We start from the raw sequence: 27,677 nt of genomic DNA, 5'->3' as shown, positions 1-27,677 counted from the left end.
TTTGTTTGTTTAAAAAATAATCAAGCAAAATTTCTAAGGGTGCATCTATACAGCAGGGCTTAACTGGAAATAAGCTACACAAATTGAGCTACGTCAATTCCATCACTTATTTCGAAATTGGGTGTGTCAGCACTTATTTCAAAATAGAGCACTCTTCCTCCAACTTCCCTTATTCCCCATACAATGAAGGTTACAGGAGCCAGAGTAAGAAGTCCTTCAGCTTGACAGTATTTCGACACTATTTTGAAATAACTGTCTGCTGTGTAGATACGGACTAAGTTATTTTGAAATAATACTACGGCTACGTCTACACTGGCATGATTTTGCACAAGAACTCTTCTGCGGAAGAGTTCTTGTGCAAAAACTCTTCCAGAAGAGAGCATCTACACTGGCACGTGCCTTTGCGCAAGAGATGTGCTTTTCCACAAGAGCATCCATGCCAGTGTAGATGCTATCTTGCGCAAGAAAGCTCCAATGGCCATTTTAACCATAGGGCTTTCTTGAGCAAGAAATTCATGTTGCCTGTCTACACTGACCTCTTGCGCAAAAACAGTTACGCAAGAGGGCTTATTCCTGAGCGGGAGCATCATAGTTCTTGTGCAAGAAGCACTGATTTCATACATTAGAACGTCAGTGTTCTTGTGCAAGAACTCACGGCCAGTGTAGACAGGCAGCATGTTTTGGTGCAAAAGCGGCTGCTTTTGCACGAGATCGCACCAATGTAGTCACAACCTAGTTATTTTGAAATAATGTTGCTGTGTAGACGTACCCTAAGTGAAACAAAAAGGCAAAATGGTTTGAATTTACTGCAATTTCTTCACCCTTTTTTCTTCCAGCTGAAAATATTCCCTGAATCTGACCCCCAAATGGCATTTTTGTCAACTAAACTATTCCTAAAAGTTAGTTAAAGAAACACAGAAAACGTTCCTAAAAATAAGTTTAAAGAAACTCCAGGAAAGGCGGGTCCTGATTTTCTTGCAGACATCCTCCCCTCTGCACACCAAAGGATGAGACAGGCCAAGAACGTGGCACAAGCAGAGCTGTCTCTAAATCGAATGCTTTGCAGGAGGCATCGGAAAGATCTTTAATGTAATTTCAGAAAAAGATGATTTAGGTATTTTGTTCATCAGCCGCTATTTTCTTGCTCTCTCCTCCTTTCATATCAAAGTGGGAAATGACACATATGTACTTTATTGTCTTCTCCTGAAGTTTTGAAAAGATGAGATGTAGCAGGTGCATTGAAATTGAGTGACAGAAAGAAAAATGGAAAATAAAAACATGTACAATCGTGCAATAAATAAAAATGATTAATTCATAACCAAGTCAGAAAACATCTTCATGGAGAGTCTTCTTTGCAGATTACACTTTATGTAAAAAAAAAAAAGTCCCTTCCCTATCAATATAGTATTTGATGAAATTCAGGAAAATGTACTGTATATCGCAACATTATACATTACAGAATAGATCAGGAACTTTTTGCTACACAATTTACAGGTAGTCTGGAGAAAAATATTTTTTTGTCATAATCCATTATGTTACTTTATTAGTCGTTGTACCTGGGCTAACTAGCAGCTCATTATGGTTCAGGATTTATTAATGATATAAATATTATTTTGTGTTCATGTGATGTTACTCCTTGTTGTGTCCTCTACAAGGGTTGAACTTCTGGATCTAACAGTACAAGTCTCTGCTTCATTAAAACATCAGTACTTAAATTTAGGTCCCATTTAAATCAATGTCCAAGCTCCTGTTGATTTCAGTGGGACACCATGCCCATTCACTGGAGACAGCAGTGGGTTCGGAATTTACAGAGGGCAGCCACTAGAGGGTGACAAAGGCCCACACGAGTTCTCGTGATTATGCCCTGTCCCTGGCAGGAGCAGGATCCTCAGACCTACTCAAAGAGGAAATGTGGGCTCCTTCTATGCTTGTTTCTGTGTGAATGAAAAGTTCTGGGAGGAAACCACAGCTATACTCATGAAACTCAGCCTTTCTTGCCACAAGGCAGAATAGGTTCTTGGGAAAGCATGTTACTCTCCCAGAGACCAGTCATTTGTGCTGGTAGTCCATCTCATAGAATCGTAGAATTATGGAACTGGAAGGAACTCAAGAGGTCATCAAGTCCAGTCCCCGGCACTCATGGCAGGACCAAGTACCATCTAGAGTAGACCATGTGTCATTGGGTACCTATCCGATTCCGAACCTGTCCAGTCCCTGCCACTTCTGAGGCATGAATCAAGAGGAAGATAATGTAAGAATTTACGCAGAATGTAAAAAACAAACATGGACTTTTATTTTTTTATTGTCTTGAGAATTAATTTACTTTGTCTAAAGGTCCTTTCCTAAGGAGCAGAGCTGGGTAAGATAAGACTTTTTGGTTCACTGACAATTCCAACAAACTCAAAAACCCACCGGCTTGGAGTCCAAATGAAAACAGTTGGAATTTTTTTCCCCAGTTGATCAAAACATTGAACAAACTTTTGTTCGGTCTGGGAGGTACCATAATGCAAAAATACTTGAGCAATAATACCGCAATTCTTTAGCTGAGCCCGATTCCCAGAGCTACTAGTGGCAATTCTTTCTGAGGAGGCTATGTTGCAAGTGCAGGTTATGAGTCATAAGGGCTCTCGTTTTGCTTTATTTTACCTTTATACCAGCTTAGCCTTGCGCTCTCTGTGGGGCTTTGTATCATTTCACAGGAGCTTATAACAGTCTTTGTGGAGTTACTGATGATTTACTTCTAGGGAAAACACACTTTTTAATTTGAAATACGAGAAAAAATTGCCGGCGGTTTAGATTTCTATGGCGTTTGGTTAAAAGATCACTACACCCAAAATCATGCCCAATTTGTTTTATGTAAAAATGGCCCCTTTATCCGTGCAATAATAATACTTTGCTTTAAAATGCTTGGAGGAAAGCTGGCATTTAAATGCACTTATGCATATGAATGTAATGAATCTCATATATTCCGCTGAGATAGGTGTCTATGTGGTCCCATTAAACGGGAGCTCCACTTCTCCTTGCATGATCCACCATTGCATGTCCTGGAGCTGACTGTGCGGAGGGAGCGGTGCGTGCATGGTTGCTGGCCCTTGGCTGTGGAATGGTCTTCCATGTGGAACTGGAATGGCTCCAGGACCTGCTATTCTGGGAGCAAAATGTCAAAGCTTCCCCATGATAACAATCCTACAAAATGAATGGAAGCACTTCCCTAAAGCCAGTCAATAGTTCATGTAATGGGTTCTACAGGGGGGCGATCGCTCTGCTCTGGCCAGAAGGAGTTAAAGGAGGCTGGAAGGAGACAGTGCAGATTCACAGTCAATCAGGAAAGGGCTTATAGGGAGCCAATCGAAGGGCCGCTTGCTGGGGCTCAGCCTGGTTTATAAGGAGCTGCTCAGCAGAGCAGAGGTCAGTTGGGTCCTGACCAGGAAGGGTGAACCTTGGAAGAAGCACCTTGAGTGAAGCAGCACCGGGCATGGGAAGCTGGAGAGAAGCTCTTGCCAGTTACCCGCCAGGCTAGAGGACTTGACACAAGGGCCAAGAAGGTGAAGGGTCACGGGGAAAGGCCTAGGAAACAGGAGGCAGTAGAAGGGAGTGAAGGAGGGCAGGACAAGGCTGTCGCCATAGGTTCCCTGGGTTGGGACCCAGAATAGTGGGTGGGCCTACGTCTTGACCTTCCCCCTTGCACTTAGTCACCACTGGAGTGTGGCCATTACAGACTGCAGCTTATCCCTGAGGCAAGGGGCTACATTTTGGGTCTGTAGTTGGCCACGGTACCAGGTGTATTGATGGGAGGTGGCTCATAACCCCGAAAGGGGGCAAGAGCAGAGTGATGGGCACCGCTGGAAGGCAGCATCCTGAAGAGGAGGCCACGGTCCAGGGAGCATCGCAGGTCCAGAAGGTGGAGACAACAGAGTGGTGAGTGTAGGGACAACCGGCGAGACACTAGTGAGAAGGTGATGCACTCCCCCAGATACAGGTAGCTCCCAATTGGACCAGGAGGAGGTCGCCGCGGCAGTGAATCAACCCCTTTACATTTGGGAAGAGTGTTCCCAGAGGGGCAGCACAAAGTGGCACCTTCCCTGAAGCAAAGCAGAGAGGGGGAGTCTCGGCATGTAAATAACACAGATAATGAGTATTGCGCATTGTCGTTAATGATCGGGTTCTCCAACCGGACAACCCTAGGAGCTCTGTGACATAAGGACCACTGGGTGCACTCCACCTCTAGGTATAGGAGCAACCTATTTGCTAACTCAAAATGGAACCAACTGGTGCCAGGTGTGAAACTGTGGCAGGTGGGGGATGGAGTTGTAGTCTGTGGCTGAACCCATGGCATGACCAGCCACTGGAGCTATGGTTTCCTTTATGTTAGAATTGGCTTGCTTGAGAAAATGCCCAAAGCATGACAGAGAGAACAACCTCCCTAGCGTGTGCAGGGAGATGGGGAGGGAAGCAATGGAGGTGGGGGTGGAGGTGGAGGTGGGAATTCCAATCCTGAGTTTACTTCCCTTCAACTTTCAAATGCCCATTTCTGAGGCCTTCTATGCACTGAACAGAAGATCGCCGCTTCTGTGATAGAAATCAGAGGGCGCCCCCACTGGCATCCAGTACTCCTGTGTTTGTGAGGCGTAAGGGAAACTGATGGGAGTGTTTGTTTCCTCCCTCTGTGGCCTCCCACTGTAGAGATGCCAAGTTCAGCTTAAGATAAAGCCAATTCCAGCTACATTTTCTATGTACCTTAAGCCGTGCTGCCGGGTCTAGTATAGACCTGGCCCGAGGCTCCTTTTTGCATTCATTCTGTCCATGGGGCTGATTCTCTGGTCCATTCTATAGGTCTAGATCTAGAACCGGAGATCTGAGCCACAATTAATGAGCAGCTGTTGTAGGAGGTAACTGGAGTCCATGAGGATGGATAGGTAATGGATATTTCTATTCAGGTCTGTGGCCTAGAGTCAGCAAAGTATTTGTGCACCCCATGTCCCTAAAGCATTTTGTGTGTATGTGAAATATTTTTGTCTGTGTGTTTGTCTGTGTATGTGCATGTGTCTAAAGTTAAGTACATATTTTCTACTTCAGAAACACATTGCTGAAATGAAAGATTATAACTGAAGAGAAGCTCAAAACACACAGAGGGTACGTCTACACTAGCCCCCTAGATTGATCTAGGGAGGCTAATGAGGGCGACCGGAATTGCAAATCAAGCCCGTGATTTAAATATCCCATGCTTGATTTGCATGTTCCCGGTTGGTCACCATTTTAGAAATTGACTAGCCCGAAGTAACTGTCCGCATCTACACACGGCAGTGAAACGGGATTCCGATTTAAAGCCCCTAATTTGAATTAGCTGGTAAACCTCATTTCAGGAGGAATACCAGCTAATTTGAGTTATGGCTTTATATCGGAATCCCGTTTCACTGCCACGTATAGACGCGGGCAGTTATTCAGGCTAGTCAATTTCTAAAATGGCGACCGGCCGGGAACATACAAATCAAGCACAGGATATTTAAATCCCAGGCTTGATTTGCAATTCCGGTCGCCTTCATTAGCCTCCCTAGGATCGATCTAGGGGACTAGTGTAGACAGACAGACAGACAGACAGACAGAGAGAGAGAGAGAGAGAGAGAGAGAGGGAGAGAGAGAGAGAGAGAGAGCCAAAACAATTAAAAGATCCATTTGACAATCGTATAGGTCTGATTTTCATAAATGAAATCCCCGTTTTCTCTGTCTGAGCTGGCTACAGACCCTGACTTGCCTGTGACCACCTGAGGAGAAAGCTAAGGTACATTTTCCTTTTACCTCTATCTTGTGCTGTCATTCGTTCGCTCATTAAAGCCAGAGCAATATGTCAAAGGTAGCAGCATATTAGCAGCTCCCTGCTACTAAATTCCATCCTTCATAGTGCATATTTCCCCTGCTAGTGCTTCATGTTTGTTAAGGTTCATTTTCAAAGTCACTGGAGCCTGGGATCTCAATAAAGTACAAATGCCGAGCTTTCACAAGAGATGCTAGGGTGGGAAGAGAAAAAGTTTTCACCCTCATTTCCTCTTTAAAAATTGATAAAAATAAGATTAACAGATGCCGCTGGCTGTGAGACTCCATCACCAGTGAGTCGTGCCTGCACACAGCTTATCTCCATGGCAACCTGTTCTGTGGCCTGAATAGATGAGCTAGGAAATTAGGGTTACTCCTTAACTCCCTGGGCATCTTTGGGGGATTTCAAGTGCAACTTAAATCAGGCGCCGATGAAAGGAAGATCAAAATGTGCCTTCACTAATAGGCTCTACCATCGAGAAGAATGGGGGTGGATGAGGTTGTATGTTCCTGAGAACTCTGTCAAGCAGTTTTGACTCTAAATAAGAAGATTCATTCAGAATAAAACTGGATGCTTTAAATATAAAGTGGCTGATTTTTTCTTGGCTGGTGCAGGTCCGAGGACTTCCATGGAGCTTTGCTGATTTTCAGCAGCTGAAGAACAGCCCCCCCAGAGTTTTCTTCAGCTCCCCCAAAGAAACCTGGGTTGAAGAGTTTGGATCAGTGAAAGTTCAGAGAGAAGAAAATTGGCTTCCTGGTTACAATTGGGATTAAGGCAGTGGTTCTGAAAGCGCGGTCCATGACCATCTTGCAGGTGGGCCATGGCTCGGCATTGATCCCTCCACAGCAGGGAGCTTGTGTTGGTGCTCCAACCCCCAGCTTCCCTCCTACAAAGTTGGAGCGCCATCACCAACTTCCCACTGCAGGGGTGAGTCTTGCAAGCCCGTTCTGGCTTATGGGGGCAGGAAGCTGGTCTGTGCACTGCCACGCCCCTCCCTCAACTGGGGGAATGGCAGCACAGGAAACCACTCACCTGGAGGCTGTCCCCGCTGCTCCCATTGGCCAGAATCATGGCCAATAGAAGTGGCGAGAGGCGCAGAGCCAAGTAAGCAGCCCTCATCCCCTTCATCCCCAGATCCTGCACCCCCATCCCACTCCAGCACCTTACCTTGTTGCTACAACCTACCTCCCGGTCACACCCCACCCCTTTTGGGGGGCATTCCTGCACCCATTTTGTCATCATAGGTAGTTGGCTGGTGGTCCACAGAAAGGTCTGCATTGAGTGGGGTAGGCCGTGGGCTAAAAAGTGGGATAACCACTCAGCTAAGGGATCAGCAGCCTCCCAACAGAGTCAGTATTGAGGTGGGATACACTGGTTAACATAGCAAGGGAGCTGAACCTTTGCTTCCATCCTGAAATCACTGAGCAACACAAATATCTGACTGGTTTTTATTTGCCGTATGCATGCAGCTCAGAACTGCTTTTGCTTGGGTGGAAAAGACTCCATGTTCCCTGCTTATCCTTATATCCTGTCATCTCCTGTCCACACTCACATTCCTTCAACTTTTTTCCCTCTACCTGGAACAATCACATAAACCCATAGTGTGTCTAACCACCTCACTCTCCTCCAGTCCATCCCTCCTAAACAGTTATTTCAATTGGCCTTTCACCACTAGCCATCCCTTCCCCCTCCTCTGGCCTTTGAATAATATTGGGAAACAATTCTAACTCTGCTAAACACATATCAGAGGCAAAATCTTAGGGCTTTGCAACAACCTCTGCTTCTTTCCTGTTCCACCAGAGATGAAAATCTGCTCTTGGGACCAGGCCTTTCTGAAATTGCTTGTACCTATACGTCTACAGCAACAATAATACCCCTGAGAAGAAACGATCTTTCCTTATCAGATCCCAAGTGTACTTTATAGACTAAAAAGTATGAATAAAATGTTTGAGTAAGGCACACAGAAATTTTCCTCCAAATGACACCAATCCACACCAATGTTCCCTTTAATCTTTTCCATCTATATGTAGATTTTTCCCCACGTGTGTGGAATAATTTTGTGTGTGCTAAGGCATGTGCAAATGTGCACCACCAATGGAAACAAAACATCTAGATGTGGGCACTCTGCTAATCAGCTGGGTGACACTGAAATCTCTCATGAGTGGCCACACAAACACACAATTTACAGTGAACACTGATCCAAACCATTTTAGATTTTTCCAACACTATTATCCTTTGTTTAACACTCGCCTCTTGGCTAAACTGCCTTAACCCCTGCTTTGGAGGCCTTACATTCTCTCTGTTGATAATTTATGCTCAGTAAACCATGTGCTAATGAGACAGCATTCTTCATTTCATCCATGAAGGGATTAGTTATTGACAATAATCAAAGAGCAGATCTTTAGCTAGGTAAGTTCAGTTAATTCTGTTACATAGAAACACATTGATTTGTTGTCACAAAGCAATTGTTAGCTAAAAAGGCATCACCATGCTGAGAAAAGAAGATGGGGGATGGGGAGAGAAACTGATGAAGTTGAAAGCCCATGTACATTGGACAAACATCACAGCTTCGCACACCAGTCCTCCAGAAACAGGGAGGGCCGCAGACTGTCCATTTGCTGACCTCAAAGAGCATTTTCCTTCCATTAACCTTTAATGACTCTTACTGCACATGATTGTGTTGCTACTAATATTGCTACTGATGGACCAAAATTGAAACATGGAAACCTCTAACAGCAACCCACCATAATACCTCATTTTTTATTCTTCTGGGTAAGATGTATTATTTTCTCTAATGTCTCTGAGCATAACACCGCCTGTGTCTATTTACTCAGCAGCGTTATTTCAGAATAACGGACAGCATTCTGAAATAACAAAGAGCGTGTCTACCCTGCAAGCCATTATTTCAAAATAATGGTGAGCTGGAGGACTTCTTACTCCAACTCCTGTAACCCTCATTTCACAATGTAGCCAGACAGGAACCCCCCTGTAACATCCATTTTTGCTTGCCTGGAGCATACAGGGCACACAGAGCGGTAAAAGCCTTGAACAGAAGGCCCAGATATGCAGGCTGCTGTGACCCTGGATGGCTGTAAACAGAGATACGCCAATTGCTGACCAAGAGGCTCCCAAGGAGTGCCCTTGACTGAAACCTATATTGATACGAACACACACTGTCCGCGGTGGGGAGGAATCTCCCACCCGGTAAAGAATGTCCAGTACTCACAATTTAGTTATCTCTCTTGCAAGTGTAAATTAAGTTGAAACTCCGTTGTAAGAACTGACGTCACAAAGACAGACCAACACAATTTAGCATCTTAGATAAGAAAGAGGATACAGGCCCCAATGGGTATAAAGATGGGCCCAGCAGCACACTTACTCTGAGTGTCAATCTACCATCTATCTGCTGGTCGGGTTAGGGGTTTGACCTCCCAAGGTTCCACGGGGACGCCCACTTCGTACTCGTCTTTCCTAGGAATTGAGGGACTGGCCCTGGCTTGACCCACTGGAGTCGAGAGGCACAGAAGGGGGTAAAAATTGTACCTGGATGTGGTCCTTTGTCTTAAGTGTACACATAGACTTAGAGCTCTTTAAAGATTAAGCTGTCACTTGGTACCATTATTTCTATTTTCTATCTTTATTTTCTTTGTAACCATTTTTAAGATCTATATTTGCTAGCAGTTAAGAATTAGAGCAATAGCCATTGTAACCATATGATTTATAAACTTCTTTAATAAACCTGTAACTGTTTAAGTTTTAACCTGACTCCTTCAGTTGCTGTAACAGAACCAAGCACAATTTAAAAGAACTTCAGCCGGTCATAAGGGATAGATATAGGAAGAGCTGGGGCATTTGGACCGTGTCGCTTCCAGAGGACAGATCCATAGGGGCATCTCTCAGCCTTCCCTAGGCTGCCTGCTGTGAAGGGATCCTGTATCCTCGCAGTTAAAATCTGAGATGTAATAAGCTCTTCCTATAAACTCTGGGGCATCTGTCAGCCTGTTGGCTGCCCTTCGCAAAGAGATCCCGATCCTAGCGGACTAAGACACGGATGTTAAACTCCTCAGGGCACCCGTCAGTCTCTCCTAGACTGCCCACTGTGACGGGACCTTGTTTCCCAGCAGTTGAAGACTCGGGTGTAACACACACACATACACTGCCCTGACCATCGGCTGACACACAAAGAATAAGGGAAGTCGGAGGAAGAGCATTCATCCTTCGACTTCCTGCTGTGTAGACAGCGCCAAAAGCCGGATGAAGCTATTTCAACTTTAGCCATGCAATTGATGTAGCTCAAGTTGCACAGCTAAATCCGACTTTAGCCCTGCTGTGTAGACATGCCCATACTGACCCGTCCTCACAGTATCGATGTGTCCTGCGGGTGGCTGTAGAGCTGATAAGATTTTTTTCTCATAATATTTTATCATGAAGAATTTTTAAAAAGAATTTTCACTGCTCTGTATTTACCAGTCTGATGAAAAATGGGACAGAGGAACATTGCCTGGATAGACTGACCATCTTGCTTTTATGGGAAAGCTAAGCTAGTGTGATGAACATTCACTGAGTTCTGAGGGTGGTGTGATGTTGGCATCAAACCAGGTGTGATGCCCATTCACCAAATTCCTGCTTCTGGCATCACCTGCACAGAAGACACAGACAGTGCTCCGGTGTGAGGGAGAAAGAGTTTGAAATGGCCTCTCTGAGATGGGAGCTGCTGCCTCTGTTATAGCCGTTGTGACTGGGCCGTGTGGAACACTCTGCCCCTCGGAATCTGCAGCCGACTAACGTGTGTGATTTCTTATTGTTCCCGTGCACTGCTGACCCCAGGGGCTGACAGTGGGACCCAGGATGTGGCTTGGAGGTGAGCAGGAAAGTAAGGGTGTGTCCATGGATGGTGGATGAAGCTGTTGCTTAGGGAGACAAGCTCCCCAGCTGATGGCCCCACCCATACTACACCCTTAATCTGCTCAGACCCCACCCATCCCCACTACCCTGTCCCTTCCCCACTGTCTCCCTCTTCTCTCTGCTCACTCGTTCCAGCCAAATCCCTGAATTCAAGGGTGTGTCTACACAGCAGAGCTTAACTCGAAATAAACTAGGCAAGTTGAGCTACGTCAATTGAGTAGCTTATTTCAAAATTGGGAACATCCACACAGCACTTATTCTGAAATTGAGCACTCTTCCTCCGACTTCCTTTGCTCTTCATACAATGAGAGTTACAGGAGTCAGAGTAAGAAGTTCTCCAGCTTGACAGTATTTCGACATTATTTCGAAATAACTGCCTGCTGTGTAGACGTGGACTAAGTGATTTCAAAATAATGTCGCTGTGTAGATGTACCCCAAATGTAGCAAATGACATTTGGGGGAAAAAATCCATTTTTCTAAAATGTATTTCTAAAAGAAAATGGAGCATGCTTCCCACTGCATGCCAGATTGTGACGACTGGACATACAGAAGGTTCTTAATTAAAAGCTCTAAATTTGGGAATTAAAAACGTTAGTCACTCAATGGAACAAAGACATTATTTTAAACTAATCAGTCAGAGCTGTTTACTGTGTTCATAATAAAGTTCATTGCTTTTAGGAAAAGGGAACACTAATTCATTTGGTGTGATTTGCATGACAAGACATATTTATGAAATTTCACTGTATGTTTATCTTAAAATATGTTCCCAAAGATTTTAGGCATATCAAAAGGACTTTATAGAGGAGTAAAATACTGATTTTGGTGGAGACCTCTCCTGAAACTACAGGTTGGACCTCTCTTGGCTGGCACGCTTGGAACCTGATGGGTCCCAGAAAAAGGAATTTGCCAGACAATGGGAGGTCCCAGATATCAGACCCTCCACCTGCTGCCCCTCTTTGCTGCCAGCTCCTTCAACCCGGCTGAGCTATCTGTGGGCTGGCCTCAGCCCCTGGCTTTGCTGCTGGTTGGCCAGGCAGCTTCAGCCCCCCTGCCAGAATGGTATGTTGCCCGATCGGGCTGCCACAGTCCCATCCCTGCTGCCAAGCAGTATGTGGCCCCGGCCGCACTGATTCTGCTGGGCTGGTTCACCTTCCTGGATGCTGTGACCATAGCCCTGGTCCCGCTGCTGGGTGGCAGGCAGCCCTAATCATGCTGCCGCTGCCACTACCGCCTGGCCTGCTGTGGCCCCTGCCGCCTCCCAGTGGCCTGGCCAGGCTTCCCCTCCTGGGCTGCTGCGGACTCAGCCCTGGGTGGTAGACAGTCCCAGTCATGTTCCACCCAGGTTGCTGAAGCCCCGCTGTTGGTAGACTCGCTGGGTTGCACTGGCCTTCCAGCTGCTGGCCCGGCTGCCCTGAGTCTCTCATCCAGGAACATCTGTGGTCATGCTGGGCCACCAACGTTGCTGGATGAGAGATTCCCAAATTTGAGAAGTGCAACCTGTAGTTGATCAAATAGTGAGAAAGTAAAGGGAAACTCATTTGTCCAGCTATCCAGAGGAAAAGGAATGTTGTCCCTTTAAGAGCTCGCTTCAAGGGGAAAGGGGTAAAAAAAGTTTTGGTACTATAGTCATTAAAATAAAATGTGTATTTTAGATAAGGGTGGTTTTTTGAAGAATTTATTTAAAAACTTTGTCTGAAAATCCAAGCAGTTAAGGCTAAAGCTGAATATTCAGATTGTGTATCCAAATATCTATGCATGGATTTTTTTTTTTAGAGGTGTGATACAGCAACAAACAAATGAAATATTTTAAGGCAAATTTTAAACTAAGGTCCTGTAGACATAGTAATACACAACAGTTATCAGTAAATTCAGGATAGGCACCTGCCTGTTAAATGGTTTCATTACCACTTAATGACTCTTTCATAGGTTCAGGGTTATGCTAATAGATCTAGCAACCTGAAAAGCTTTTCACTTTGAAGGTAACATCCACCGAATGGGGGAGGAGAGTCACTAGTCTGCAAGTTGCAACAATCTGTTGGGGGAGCCTTCCTGAATATTCAGAATAGGGATAGGATGAGGGGTGAGGCTGAGCACTAAGACCCAGGGAAGGCGTTGCCTCCCCTCGCCTCTTACATCTGGCACCCATGGGTGTCTCTGTTTAATTCTGGAACCAGTTGAGAATCATGTGTGAGCTCATGTGGTACTTCCACATGCTGGGGATCACTCGCTCACATGAAATCTCTAAAACTGCTGGGGTAAGAGCACACAAGTGGCACCAAGAATCCACAGGCAGTGAAACACTGTGTCCTCACATGTAGGTTTTACATGCATAACTGTGCCACTTCCCAGATTTCCCCATGAATGGTGAGGCGGTCATGCTGTACGGACAACAGCACAAGCGGTGCTCCCATGGCTGGCCATTCTCTCAAGATGAGACACTGTCTGACACATCTTTCCCAGGCCTGTCCAATTGTTCTCTTTACCCCTCCCTAGCCAGTAAAAGCCAACCACTTTAGGAGTGGAGTAATTTGCCCTTGCTTGGCCGAGATTGGAAATTGCCTCCCGGGACCCAAAACAGAGCAATCCAGATGACGAATGATTACAATTGCAGGGGAATATGCTTTAAGATATCAACGAGCTTTGGATTCAAATCATGAGACCTGGAGTCTTTCGCTTTAGGTGTCTAGTTTGGGGCAAATCGTACTGGGAGGGACCGTGTTGCATGAAAAGGACCTATGTGAACACAATTTTACTGTGTCTGCCCTTCCCTCGTTGTCATTTTGGTGCATTGATTATAAGCCAGCCAGAGAGTTGTTTTGTGACCTTTGATAAGGGAAAATGCGGGTTTGACATGATTTATTAGTGCACTGAAAGTCCCGTTTCAAACAGCAGTATATTGTTCAATGATCAAAAGCATATGGGACCAGAACTGCTTCTTTTCAAGTAAAGTATTGAGGAGCATGGTAATGCCACTATGCAGGCTGCCAGGTCGAAGAAACATTATCACCCCTTTTGTCCTTTATAAAGGTACTCACAGTCCAACAGAGAGGGTTATATGCGCTATACGGTTAATTCTGCAGAAAGAAGAAAACGTCGTGTCCCAACCAGCCCCGTATTCCCCCGTGCCATGGGCTTTGCACAGAAGCCAATTTTGCTTTCAAGTTGCCTTTATTTAAATGTAAAAGCTTTAGCTTAAATTGCAGCGGGTTTTGTGATATTTAATATACAAACCTAGGAAAGGTCATGTCTGTCGACAGATGAAACAAGGTTTAAGCTCAGGATTCTGGAAGGCAAGTGTTATATGAAAATGTGCGTTGGAAATAGATCTTTAATCCACAAGGTCACCAAAAACAACATTTTTTCTTTCTCAGAGACTTATCCTTTCTATCTCTCAGAGGAACTGAGGATATTTCAGAGGAGAGAAGACCAGAAATCTTATGTTTTCCCCTGTGTTCATCGCTACAGTTAAAGCCTGCTGTTCTTACCCCACGGTTTCTCAGTTATAGCCTGCCTTTTCCTCCAGTTATTTGTCTATTTTTTGCTTAAACTGTATTTACTGGTTTCAGGGGGAAGCTGAGTTAGTCTGTGCAGGATAAACTTAAAAAACAACAAATGGTCTGATAGCACTTTAAAGACTAACAAAACATGTAGATGGTATCGTGAAGTTTAGTGGGCACAGCCCACTTCTTCAGATGACCCACATCTGAGGAAGTGGGCTGTGCCCACAGAAGCTCATGATACCATCTATGGCTACGTCTAGACTGGCATGATTTTCCGGAAATGCTTTTAACGGAAAAGTTTTCCGTTAAAAGCATTTTTGAAACAGAGCGTCTAGATTGGCACGGACGCTTTTCCACAAAAGCACTTTTTGCGGAAAAGTGTCCGTGGCCAATCTAGACGCGCTTTTCCGCAAAAAAGCCCCGATCGCCATTTTCGCGATTGGGGCTTTTTTGCGGAAGACAAATCTGAGCTGTCTGCACTGGCCCTTTTGTGCAAAAGTTTTGCGCAAAAGGGACTTTTGCCCAAATGGGAGCAGCATAGTATTTCCGCAAAAAGCACTGATTTCTTACATTAGGAAGTTAGTGCTTTTGCAGAAATTCAAGCGGCCAGTGTAGACAGCTAACAAGTTTTTCCGGAAAAGCGGCTGATTTTCCGGAAAAACTGGCCAGTCTAGACACAGCCTATATGTTTTGTTAGTCTTTAAAGTGCTACCAAACCATTAGTTGTTTTTAAGTTTATCCTGTATTTACTGGAATGCTCTGCCACTTGCCCTTCAACTTACTATTCCTAGGTACAGAACTTTTAGCTACATTATTTTTAAGTTAACCTCATGCCTCTTCTTATTCTGACATTCTCTGATAGCCTGACAGAATCTCTCCCTGCCTATTCTCATTGGAGCACCGTCTTTTTTAATAAGCTCCTCCCTTCATCTCCCCTGCAGTGAAAAAATACAACATCGAGCTGATTGAGAAATGACATTTTCATCCAGAGGGAAATTTCAACATTCTGAAATTAGTTTCTGGTCCCGATCGGAACAGAAAGGTATTGACTGAAAGGGGAAGCCAGTCACTTGACCACACTCACGGTGTGTTCCTAATGTTCGAGAAACCAAATAACTGAACTTAGCCAATGTATTGTCTAAAGACGAAGTAGGATGAGATGAAAAGGAGAGAATCACGCACTCCTTCTGGGAAGCAATTCTTCTCTCGCAGCATCTTCACCTTACAGCAGCGGTTTTCAAACTTTTTTCCTCATGACCCAGTTGACAAAAATTGTTGGTGCTGACGACCCAACATAATTTGATTTGAGTGTGGGCTCTGGGGTGGGGTTGAGCTTTGGGTGGGGGAAGGGCAGGGCTGGGGCAGAAGGGGCTTACCTTGAGCGGCTCCCAGTCAGCGGTGCAGCAGGGGTGCTAAGGCAGCTTCCTGCCGCTCCTGGCACCGCAGACCAGGCTGCGCCCCAGAAGCAGCCAGCAGCAGGTTCCCAGCCAATGGGAGTGTGGAGCTAGTGCTCGGGGGAGGGGCAATGTGCAGAGCCCTGTGTGTTCTCCCCACTCCTTGCCCCCCACCTGGGAGCCAGGCCTGCTGCTGGCCGCTTGTGGGGCGCAGCACAGTTTGCGGTGCCAGGACAGGCAGAGAGCTGCCACAACCCACCCCCATTGGTCACCTGGTCCCCCCGCAGCAACAAGCCCCAGTACCCGACATTCCATGCCCCTTACTGGGTTGTGACCCCTAGTTCAAAAACCACTGCTTACACAGGAGGGGTGCTTCAAAGACCTGTCCCCAAATCCATTTCTATGTACACTGTGGGACTATGTCTACACTCGCGGCTTCTTGCGCCAGAAATATGCAAATGAGGCTGAGCATGGAATATCGCCGAGCCTCATTTGCATACCCAATGAGACACCATTTTTGTAGAAGAGGCTCTTGCACCAGAAAGAGCTGTCTACACTGTCCCTTCTTGCACAACAAAAAACCCTCGTGAGCAATGCCGTTCTTCCTGAAAAGTAATCGGCGTAACGGCATTGCGCAAAAAGGTTTTTTTGCGCAAGAAGGGGCAGTGTAGACAGCTTCTTCTGGCGCAAGAGCCTCTTCTGCAAAAATGGTGGCTCATTAGGTATGCAAATGAGGCTCAGCGATATTCCATGCTTAGCCTTATTTGCATATTTTTGGTGCAAGAAGCCGTGAGTGTAGATATAGCTTGGTTGTTTTCAAGCCCAAAGCCCCCTATTCATTACTTGAAGTTGAAGTTTAACCCACCTGTTTATTCTAGGTTTGTCTTTGGATCCACCCTATACTTCCCCATATCTCATTTCAAATACTACAGTCCAGGTGTTGATGAACGGGGAGCATACTCGCTAACTGTATTCGGTACAAATTATTGGTCCATCTTTGCTTATTTTATGGTGCCATAGCAGATTTCAGCTTTGCAATGGATTGTGAGGTATTTGACATAGATGAAGAGAATTCTAGGGGAGCATAATCTATTCAGTTACACATAACTTTCAAACACACACATATATACTGTATATTATAGTAATACCGTGCACACATAACACCCATTAATGTGGTGTATACTATTCCAAACATGTGCATTGGCTACTAAAATCAAAATATTGAAAAATGCATGGAGCAAAACATTTAGAAAAGTTTACAATTGGAAATCTCAAAATGAATTTTTTAAAACAAATCAGACATTATCAAAAAAGTCTTTTTTACCTGACTTAACTTTTCAAAACAAACCCATGCTGTTAATGTTGACAGGAAACTATTTTTTTTTTTAAATTTCTGTTCTCCCAAATGGAAAACCAAAAGACATCACTGAAATGGATATTTCTCCCTAGAAAGGTGGATCATTCCTCCCTAGAGGTGTAACCAAAGGAAGAGTGCGAAACACCTTCATTCACTACTGCATGGGCACACTTAACCCTTTCAGTGCCTGAAGTCAGACCCTCGCCTTGTGAAAATCAGTGCTGCCCAATGGAAGTCAATGAAGCTGTGCTGAGTTACACAAACTGACCAAGTGCAGGTTTGAGGCTTGGGACACACAGGCAGGGCGGAGAGGCAAAGGAACCCAGAATGAATCTCTATCTGGCACAAAGGGAGGTCAGCACACAAGACACAGTTTATGGGCCACGGAGGGCTGTCCTGTTCCCTGTGCTCTCAGAGGCATACAGTTGGATGAAAACCCAAGACAATATTTACACAGATTCCTGCACAGTGACATTGCCGATTGGCATTGGAGTCTGGTCTCAGAGTCCTCATTTATCTGCTATTTTCTCACATAGACAAAGGCAACCCCACTCTCCCTTTGCAGCATGAAGCTGAGTTCACAGCACAGCACCCATGCCATGTTCTACTCAGGCCATGTACAGTGGCTCTCGCTCATGGTTCTCAGAGTGGCTGCTGGAGATGGACAATTGAGCATGGAAATATGAATGTGTCTTGTGCCCAATGTTTGCCTCTACCTGGATTGCCATAGTGTCTCACAGCTGAACCTTTGGCACACATTGGGAAGCTCTGAGAACAGACACGCACAAAAAGCCTTTATTGTGGTACTCCTGAAGGTCAAATACTGCAGATTTCACAGACCAAAATCTCTCCCAAAAGTGATGGGATGTATTCCGGAGAGGAGGACTAGGAAATGGCTTAGTCTCCAGTGATGGATCCCAGCCCCAGACAGCTCCAATCAGGGGACACGTGTCAGAACATGTTCTTTTGGAAATTGACTTGATCTCCTGGTTCATCTGTTGACACAACTCACCTCAACTCCACTGACCCAGGGCAGCCTATCCATGTCTTCTAAATGGTTCTTTTCTAAGCCCTACATGCCAGGGAATGGCACATAATGCAAGCTTAAATTATACAGCAGTGTTAGCCAGCCTCTCTGTGTACTTAGTAGTTTGAATAATTGTACATAGTAAACTTGAAATTACAGCCCCTGGCACACTGTAAATGAGTTGTATTGTGCCTCGCTAGCCTCACATTGCTGTCCTTGCATTTGGCTTGAGCAGCCCTTTGTTATGTTCTTTACTTTATATGATATGCATATGCAAATGAAATAGATTTAAAAATGAAACACGGATGAGCGAGATGATGTCCAGGGCACTTTCCATCTGACTTATCGTCATGCCACCCATTAACCATAGTGTGGCTGAAGCAATATCACCAAGAGGCCAGAATCAAGTTGAACTGCATATGCCAACGAGCAACAAAGGAGGACCTCTGACTTGGACAGAGAAGGTAGAGAGATCAACTGGCTATCTAAGGTGTTTGTAAACATATGCAAGAAGCTTGGGAAACAAACAGGAAGAATCTCAGGGTAGCAGAGATTTGACTTTTGTCCAGCCCTTGGCCCTGGGGCATTCTGTGATGGACAGTAGCTGCTAGCAGCACCAAGGTTGAAACTACCCCTCGGGCTTGGTGCAAGAGATGGCTTCCCAGGTCACCTCCGGTCTTCTGGTCAGGTCTCCAGGGCTAGCAGGAGGGAAGGAATGCAGGAGTCTCTGCGACAGATCTGCCACAAGAAAACACCCCGACACTGTGGTGGTCCTGTCTGGACTGCGTGTGCTGGCCTTAGAGTGCAGCACGCAGGATGATGTAGGTGGAAACATTCGGTCAGAGGAGAGCTGAAATGTTGCCTTTCTGCTTTGACAGAAAAGCATGCATGGCCCAAGTCACTGGACTTTCTGATTTCTGAGCAACAAAATGACGAAAGGTCTAGAAACCATGACCTATGAGGAAAGACTGAAAGACTCGGGCTTGTTTAGTTTGGAAAAGAGAAGACAGAGAGGGGACATGATAGCAGCTTTCAAGTACCTAAAAGGGTGTGATAAGGAGGAAGCAGAAAAATTATTCTCCTTAACATCTGATGATAGGACAAGAGGCAATGGGCTTAAATTGCAGCAAGGGAAGTTTAGGTTGGACATTGGGAAAAACTTCCTGTCAGGATGGCTAAGCACTGGAATAAATTGCCCAGGGAGATTGTGAAATCTCCATCATTGGAGATTTTTAAGATCAGATTAGATAAACATCTGTCAGGGATGATCTAGATGGCGTTTGGTCCTGCCGTGAGGGCAGAGGACTGCACTTGATGACCTCTTGAGGCCCCTTCCAGTTCTAGTGTTCTCTGATGCTATGATCTGAGATAAAAACTGAAAAGACTGACCTTGCTTCTATAAGTGGATCAGCTCCATGCAAAATGCGGAGACATCAGTGATGTTAATGGCTACGTCTAGACTGGCATGATTTTCCGCAAATGCTTTTAATGGAAAAGTTTTCCATTAAAAGCATTTGCGGAAAAGAGCGTCTAGATTGTCATGGACGCTTTTCCGCAAAAGCACTTTTTGCGGAAAAGCGTCTGTGCCAATTTAGACGTGCTTTTGCGCAAAAAAACCCCGATCGCCATTTTCACCATCGGGGCTTTTTTGCGCAAAACAAATCTGAGCTGTCTACACTGGCCCTTTTGTGCAAAAGCTTTGCGCAAAAGGACTTTTGCCCGAATGGGAGCAGCGTAGTATTTCTGCAAGAAGCACTGATTTCAGACAGTAGGAAGTCTGTGTTCTTGCGGAAATTCAAGCGGTCAATGTAGACAGCTAGCAAGTTTTTGCGGAAAAACTTGCCAGTCTAGACACAGCCAATGTGTGTCAGTGTGCACAGCTGCTCCTTCAGAACCTGGAAAAGCACAACTGCATTTTGACCCACAGAGCAGCACTCCAGAGAACAGAGTCTTTGAGTCAAGCTTGTACATTGGCAACAAAGGCCCAAGATCGTCCTTATCTCCATTTTAGTAACATATGTCTGCAGAATGGTGTTTCTTTGGAAGTGCTATGTATAGAGCAGGGGTGGGGAACCTCAACCCGTAGGGATATGGCCCCTGGCTTGCCTGGATCTGGCCCCTGAGGCTCAGAATGCTCTCTCTCCCCCCCACACTGGTGATCTAGCCTCACCACTGCCCCACCGCAGGGCTGGAACACACAAAATCTACTAACCTGGGCCCCTGAAGGCTCTGGGGTGCGAGGGGGATGTGGGGAGTGTCTTTCTCCTTCTCAGTCAGGGGCCACATTGGTGAGGGTTTGTTTCTTGTTTTTTGCTTCTCAGTTGTGTGTGGCCCCGACTGATTTTTCTGTGGGTCAGTGGCCCCAAACCTAAAAAAGGTTCCTCACCCGTGGTATAGAGTATGGATATTTCATCAGACCATAATGGAGCCTATTATTACAGCTTTTCCAAGGATCCCTCTTGCTAAGAATTTAAGGCAATTACACCTTTAATCTTGATCTATAAAATTGGAACTGCTCACTGGGATCAAAATAGCCAAAAGTGACTAGTGATTTTGGACCACCCTCTTGTGAAGCCCCCGCTCCCTTTTTTTGGAGAGAGGGCACATGGCACTTTCTAGCCAATCAGTGTCTGAAGGCATCTCAGGTGGTTTGTCAGTTTTGGAAATCCTGGCTGAAAACGTTAGCAAGGCCTAAAAGATCATTACGTTGGAAGAAACCTTTGTACTTTAAAATATTATTGTAGTTCTTTTTCAGCTCAAGGATAAAGCTGGGGAGGTAAGTCCCAGATTCACATGAGACAGGGAAGAAACAACATCCACAGATCACATACTTTGGATAAGGGTGGTCATTACTTGTGTTCCCTGTAAGCCGTGCACCTGTGTCACCACTCAGGAGAGATTCAAATGCTGCCCAGCTTGATCAGCAAAGCACCCACAGCTATGAGTTTTGTTTCTATTGGTGGTGCACATTCACACATGCCTTGGCGCATATACAATTATTCCGCACATGGATGGGAAAGATTAGAGGGAACCTTGGTTATTACTGCCCTTGAAGGCCTCTTATGTTATGCCCCACTTCAGCCCTTCACGGTCTATGGACCATTCAAAGGCCAATGGTAGGATCTAAATGGGAAATAGGACTTCTGCTAGCCAAGACTTCCCCCTGTACAAGGAAGAATTTCAACCTGTGGTGAATTTCCAGTGCAGAAAGCAGCATTTGGCAATGGAAATGACTTTTCACTCTTCAGTGAATGTGTGGCTCCTCATAAAAATATCCATTTTTAAACATGAATATTTGCAAAGTAGAAATGAGCTAATCCAGATGGTTCCAGCCACATGATGTGTCTGAAAAACGAACTGCCAAGTATAAGCAACGAGACCATCAAATATAGCCATGGGGATCTCCGACCATGTCAGGCTGACTCTGGGGGAAGTAAATTAGTGCAGGAGCAGAAGATTTGGGGAGGCTCCAAATTGCTCAGACTTTCTTCAGACACAAAGAGAAGCATTCTAAATATCACATCCTCAATCGGGAATAAATAAGTAAAACAAAAACCTAACCTGCCTAGCTTGGCCTATCTCCCTCACAGAAGTTGACCTGATAAAAGAGATTTCCTCACCCACCTTCTCCTCTGAATTGCTATTTCTATTGTTCGTGCCTGCTTTAGCAGAAAAATGTCAGAAGATAACACGGTGCCAAACAAGAGAATGTCTATTCATGGCACACAGACCAGAGGAACAGTCTTGCTTCTTTAAAAAAAAAAAAAAAAAAAAGTTTTAATCCAGTTCCTATTATTAAATGGATTATGTGGGCCTGGAATGACACACTTCATTCTGAACAGCAGTGGTGGCACAGAAGAGTTAGTGGATGTGTTTGTAGGAGAGTTTATTCCCTGTTCAGGAATCAGGAGTGGTCACTGGTTATTTTGGGCTGAATTCAGATACATTACAGGCAGAGTGCCTTTTCCAGATTGGAAGCAGAGCTCGATGTGGCTCGAAAGCTTGTCTCTCTCCCCACCCCCAGAAGTTGTTCCAATAAAAGAGATTCACTCACCCACCTTGTGTTAAGAAAAGCAAAGAGAAGGAAAAAGAAGGAAAGGGGGTGTCATGGCTCCTTCCCCACTCTGGCACGATAAATGCAGAAGTGGGGGCTAGCAAAAGTACCCAAAACCTTATCTACCAGGTTTTGATATAAAACTTCCCCCCAAAATCTTAACAACCTAGATTTTGGGAATAACATCTCCACTGCCACCACCCAAATCTTGATATAAAAATCAGGGGAAAGATCACTTGGGAAATATTACCCCTAAAGTACAAACTAGAACACAACCATAAACCAATACCAGGTTAATAAAAAGGAAAGAGAAAGAACTTGTATTATCACCGCAATATTCCTGTTGCAAGCATAATGACGAAATGAAAAAGTAACAAAATAATATACTCATGGAGGAGAAATTTACCAGGAACTTAGTTACAAAGGAGAGCAAAACCCATTTTTAAATGCACAGACATCGGATCCCATTTCCCAAACCATAAAACAATAAAACCTAACGGATTTATCTAAACTTTACCCTATTTACAGAAAGTGAAGAATGGTTTCTTGGAGAGAGAGACATGTCTGTTTCTCTCAGTAGCTGGAGAGGAACTTAAAACTGCCCGAACAAAGTAGGAACCCCCCCCCCCCCAAATTCCTTTGTTCCAGTTTGAACTTCTTACCTGCATTTCTATTGGCTGAATCTACCTAGTTAAGTAAGGGACATAGTTAACTCCTTAGTCCCCAGGCTGCTGGGTAACCCTCATGATCATGACAGGGGGCAACAGGCAAAGCATGGGGAACACTGCAGTCAGGGCCGTCCTTACCCATACACAGAATACACAGCTGAGTAGGGAACCTGGAAACTTGGGGCACTGCTGGGTCTTAGTGTCCACTTACCCACCGCTTCCTACCTCTGTTCTGTGGATCTTCTTCCTCCGGAGAGGAGCTAAGTTAACTTAAAAGCTACAAAGCCTGCCAGAGCTATTAGCAGCACCTGTGAAAGAGCCATTCAAGTGGTGATGAAGCCATTTAACAGGCATTTGCCAATCCTGGGCATATAGGGCCAGTTTCTGAATTTACTGTGAGAGTTACAGGACCTGAGTTTAAAATTTTTAAATAAATGTTTCATTGGCGTGTTGCTGAAGATTATGAAATCACATCTCTAAAAAAAAAATTGCCTTTTCCTCCCCACCTCTAGCTACCATCAGGCAAAAGGGCACCAGTTAAATAATACTGCATAGGGCCCCTTGAATCCTGGCTGCAGTCCGTCCATGGGACTGGGGTAGGGAAGTATTGGAACAGGTTACCCAGGGAGGTGGTGGAATCAGTGGTTTTTAAGTCCCGTCTTGACAAAGCCTTGGCTTGGTTGATTGAGTTGGGGTTGGTCCTGCTTTGGGCAGGAGGCTGGACTCGATGACCTCCTGAGATCTTGTCCAGCCCTGGGATTCTATGATTCTATGACTGGAAAGATGGTGAGGAAAAAACCCAAGGAGAAACTGGGCCCTGGGATTCTCTCCCAAGGAGGGAAGTCTGGCAAGAGCCAGGAGAGAGACCAAGCAGCCACTGGGAGTGGAGCAGGTCTAGCTCCAAGCCTTGATACAAACATATAAAGGCAGGATTTGGACTTCTAGAGAAACAGCCCTGGGAGGAGTCCAGTGGAGGAATAGAGAATCAGAGAGGCATGAGGGCACATGCCTGAGGAGGACAGACATTGGCTTGAGTTGGTGAACTTTTAATCTGGGATCCAGGGAAGAGCTCTGAGAGTCTTGGTCCCTGAGGAAGGAATACAGACAGTGGATAGGTCTGAGAGAAGGCTGTGAGGAACATGGAGCCCAGAGACTGAGCTGATGACCCCTTTGCAATGGTACTACACCAGTGTTCCCTCTAAACGTTTCCATCTGTGTGTGGAATGTATATTTATGTGCACTGAGGCATGTGCGAATGTGCACCACCGGTACAAACAAACAAACAATCAAACAAACAAACAAACAAACAAACAAAAACAAACTGTGTGCACTCTGCTTTGAGTCTTCCCTGAGGGGCCATACAAGTATACAGCTTAGAGGGAACACTGCACTACACTGTTTTATATTGGATTTTCTGTGACTGTAGAGGGTGGACTAAATTGTGACGTGGCGAGAGGACCAAGTCACGGGAAGAGAGACGATTGCAGTGCTGGACCGATGCTCAGCAGGAGGTGCAGAGGGGAAGGGAGTCACAACATCAAACCTGGCCATCAAGGAGGTGCTCTTGCAGAGAAGACCCCTGTTCAGGAAAACACGGAAAGCTGTGCTTAACTTTCCACATGCGTTTAATTCCCATTAAAATCAATGGCAGCTGGTAAAAAGTTAGATCTAGCCCAGAGTACTTTCCTGAATCGGGCCCTGGAGAAATGTTGGGAAGTCTCGTTAATTGCACCCTGCCAGCCTGCCTGGTTTCACTTTCTATTTCATTGGAAACGTGATTATTCTCACATGGAGATTTGTCTGTTCCTGGAAACCTCAAGTTCTTGGGGAGTGAGGGCAGGAGGGAGACACACTATGCACATGGCTTGCAGCCGTCCCAGCTAATCCCAGAAGCCCAGGGAAAGCATTAAGACAGACAAGCTGAGAGGAAATGTGACACCTGGATATTACACAATGTAATGGGATCAGCCAAGTGGTAAATGTATCGTTTAAATAGGTTTTGTGTTCCCCATTAATTTTTCTGATGCTGATTAGTTCTGACAGGGAAAGAAAGGATTGGTCAGTAACTTTTTTCCCTCCAAAGTTGTATTGGCTCGGTGGTGTTGGGATTAGCTCATTGGATTGAATACAGTCTGTATAGGGAAGTAATCATGCAGTGACCTCGAAGAACATAGTCTATGGGTCAGGAAATGGTACGGGACATGCACGTCCAACTTCGACGTAGTTCTTGCATTACCATATAGGCCTGGGAAGGTTTATATTTTTGCTCTAAATGTCAGTTTTACTGTTCACACCCAAACTGACCCAAAATATTTCCATGGATGTCCATAGAAAATTGTAGATCGATGAAGTGAGATAAATGTTGCCTGAGAACTGATTGGAGTTTGATCGAAGGGTATTTACATGGCATAGTTCAACATTTCACAAGTGGTGTTTTAACTATGACAGCTTGGATCTCTATAAACTGGACTTCCCTCGTCCGGCAACACACCTGGTCCGGCATCTGTGGGTGTTCTGGGTCTGGAGCACTCACAGGGAAAAGCCGTACCCTGCTCTCAGTAACTTCCCGCGCCTTCCCAGAGCATCTGGAGTGCTGCAAATAGCTCATTTGCAGGGCTCAAGCTCAGGGAGAGAGGGAGGGAGAAATGAATATTCGGGGAGGGAGGCGCTTGGGAAGGAGGAACCTCATGGCTGGTGGTAGAGACCCATGGCTATCAGCAGAGGCCAGGAGCACGGCCCTGCGACCAGTGGTGGGGGCCGGCAGTGCAGCACAATAGCTGCAGAGCTCCGCTGTCATCCATGGGCCTGTGCTCCTGGCAGTGGGCTCCACCGTCAGCCTACTTCTTCCGCTAAGCACTCCCCACCCCTGTTTGTCAATACTGGCCCTGATGCTGCTGTTAGAGCAGAGCTCCGCAGTCAGCAGCAGCCGGCATTGACTTCTCCTGGTTCGGCAGATTCCCTGGATCGGAACCAATCAGGTTCCAAGGGTGCCAGATCAGGGAGGTTCACCCTGTATCAAGCTTGAACTTCTTGGATCTCAGCATCTGTAGTTAAATAACGATCATTGTCTGGCCTCCCCCATCATTTTCTGCAACTCTGAAAACAGAAATAGATACAAATAGGGGGAAAAAAGGTTTAAAATCCATGTTTGCCCAAATGTGATTTTTTTTATTTACAAAATCCTAAAAAATGGTTAAAAGAAATAATAACATGATCTGTTAAAATTATAACACAATTAAAATATAATTGAACTGGGCTTGCTTGTAAGGGCTGAATGTACGAATCCAGACATTGGGCTTCTTAGCAATTCACTCACTTTCTCTTCTCCACACACGAATTGCCAGGGAGCGCCCATCTGTCTCTCCTCCCTTCTCTCCAGTGCAACTCTGTCCCAGATGGGAGGCATGAAGGAGAGGTTTCTGCTGCACTGGATGCGAAAAGGCAGCAGGTCGAGACCATGTTCCAACATAAGAGGGGTTAGAAGAGGGGCGCTTATAAAGAGATTCACCAGGAAATAGTGGAAACGAGGCCAATCTTTTGTAATCCAGTTATCCCCCACTGATGCAAATAATGGAATGCACCCATTAATAAATCGCCAGCACCATGAATGCATGCCGGTGGTGTAGCCACAAGGATCCACGTGGGTGGGCACTGATTTCGGATGGTTGGGCAAGAATGGGGGTGGGGAAGTGGGAAAGAAACATTGGGTGAGAAGCCCCAACCTCACACCCCAGTCGGAGCAGATCCGGGTAAGCCCCAGGGCCTGGGGACTGCGCTCTCTGGCCTGAGCAGTGGGCCGGCTGGCAGGAGGTGTGCTGGATACAAAGTGGATGGGCCATGCCCCCCTCAGGCCCACCTGTGGCGACATCCCGGGTGCAGGCCAACCGTAGAGCATCGAGCCAGGTACTCAGAACCCCCAGCCAGAGAGCAAGCCTTCGTTCTCGTTTTTTCTGAAATATTTCCAGAGTCCCGTAGGGGGTGCAGTGGGGAGCAGTTTAGATTCTCAGCCAAGGCCGCGTCAGAATGCTATGCCGGCCCTCAGCTGGGGTCCTGGCCTGTCCCGTCAGCGCGATCGTTCTAGAAGCGCATTCCAGAACCTTCCGTGACAGCACTCGCAGGCTGCTCACAGCCATGGGGGAGGGAGGCGGGCCAGGCTGACAATTCTGTTCCATTTTAGAAAGTAGTATTTTCAGCTCGGGGTCCTCCAAGTGGAAATAACTGCGAGGAGTGAGTCAGAGTTTTTCAACAATGAGGGACTGGCTGATATGGGGTTGAGCCCCGTCCTCCTCACGTTTAGGACACATTTCAAACAGCTTTTCCCTTAGGCTTGCTGCTCAGAGTCTTGCAATCTCCTTAGAAGGAAGGTTGGTCTTGTGATTGTCCGTCTGTAGAGCCTATCTTAGGCATCCTAACGAATGCAGCTGGCTCTGACAGCTGGCCTCTGGCTGCAGCTCTGGCTACTCACTCCAGGCTACTGACTCCCGCTCTAACCACTAGGCACAACCTCCCATGTCCTGGTCACTGATAGTGATAAAGGCACTACATTAGGGCTGATCTGAGCTCAGCTCCCAGTTCTGCCAGGGATTCCCCGTGTGAAATCAGGCTATGTCACCACTTGCCACAGCAGAGATCAATCTTCTGGCGTTCTATTTAGTGGGTCTAATAAAGACCCACTAAATCAAATGCTGAGGGGGGCCCTGTTGGCATTGGTACTCCTCAATTCATGAGGAGTAAGGGATGCGCTCCTCTTGCCCTCCTGCTGTGAAGACCAAGCTCGGCTTAAGATATGTCAACTCCGGCTATATTATTTACTTAGCTAGAGTTGCGTATCTTTGGCCGATGTTCTGAGTCTAGTATACACCTGGCCTCAGGCAAATTCTTAATTTCACTGTGCCTCATTTTCCTGCACCCGGAAGCAGGTATCATGCAGGACACATCACATCAGCCCAGGTTCAACAAA

General features: G+C 45.8%; 1 long non-coding RNA gene across 1 annotated transcript in view; it reads right to left on the bottom strand.

Annotated features, from left to right (window-relative positions):
* The window catches only part of LOC142819927 (uncharacterized), a 182,721-nt gene extending 160,069 nt beyond the window's left edge, over nt 1–22,652 (bottom strand). Inside the window, exon 1 of the long non-coding RNA XR_012897611.1 lies at nt 22,576–22,652. This is a non-coding gene — a long non-coding RNA (uncharacterized LOC142819927). The remainder of the gene's footprint in view (nt 1–22,575) is intronic.
* Between the last annotated feature and the right edge of the window lie 5,025 nt (nt 22,653–27,677).

This window comes from Pelodiscus sinensis, chromosome 25 (assembly GCF_049634645.1).
Source record: "Pelodiscus sinensis isolate JC-2024 chromosome 25, ASM4963464v1, whole genome shotgun sequence".
NCBI lineage: Eukaryota > Metazoa > Chordata > Testudines > Trionychidae > Pelodiscus > Pelodiscus sinensis.
The sequence above is the reverse complement of the archived record's forward strand: the minus strand, read 5'-3'. Positions and strand labels throughout refer to the sequence as shown.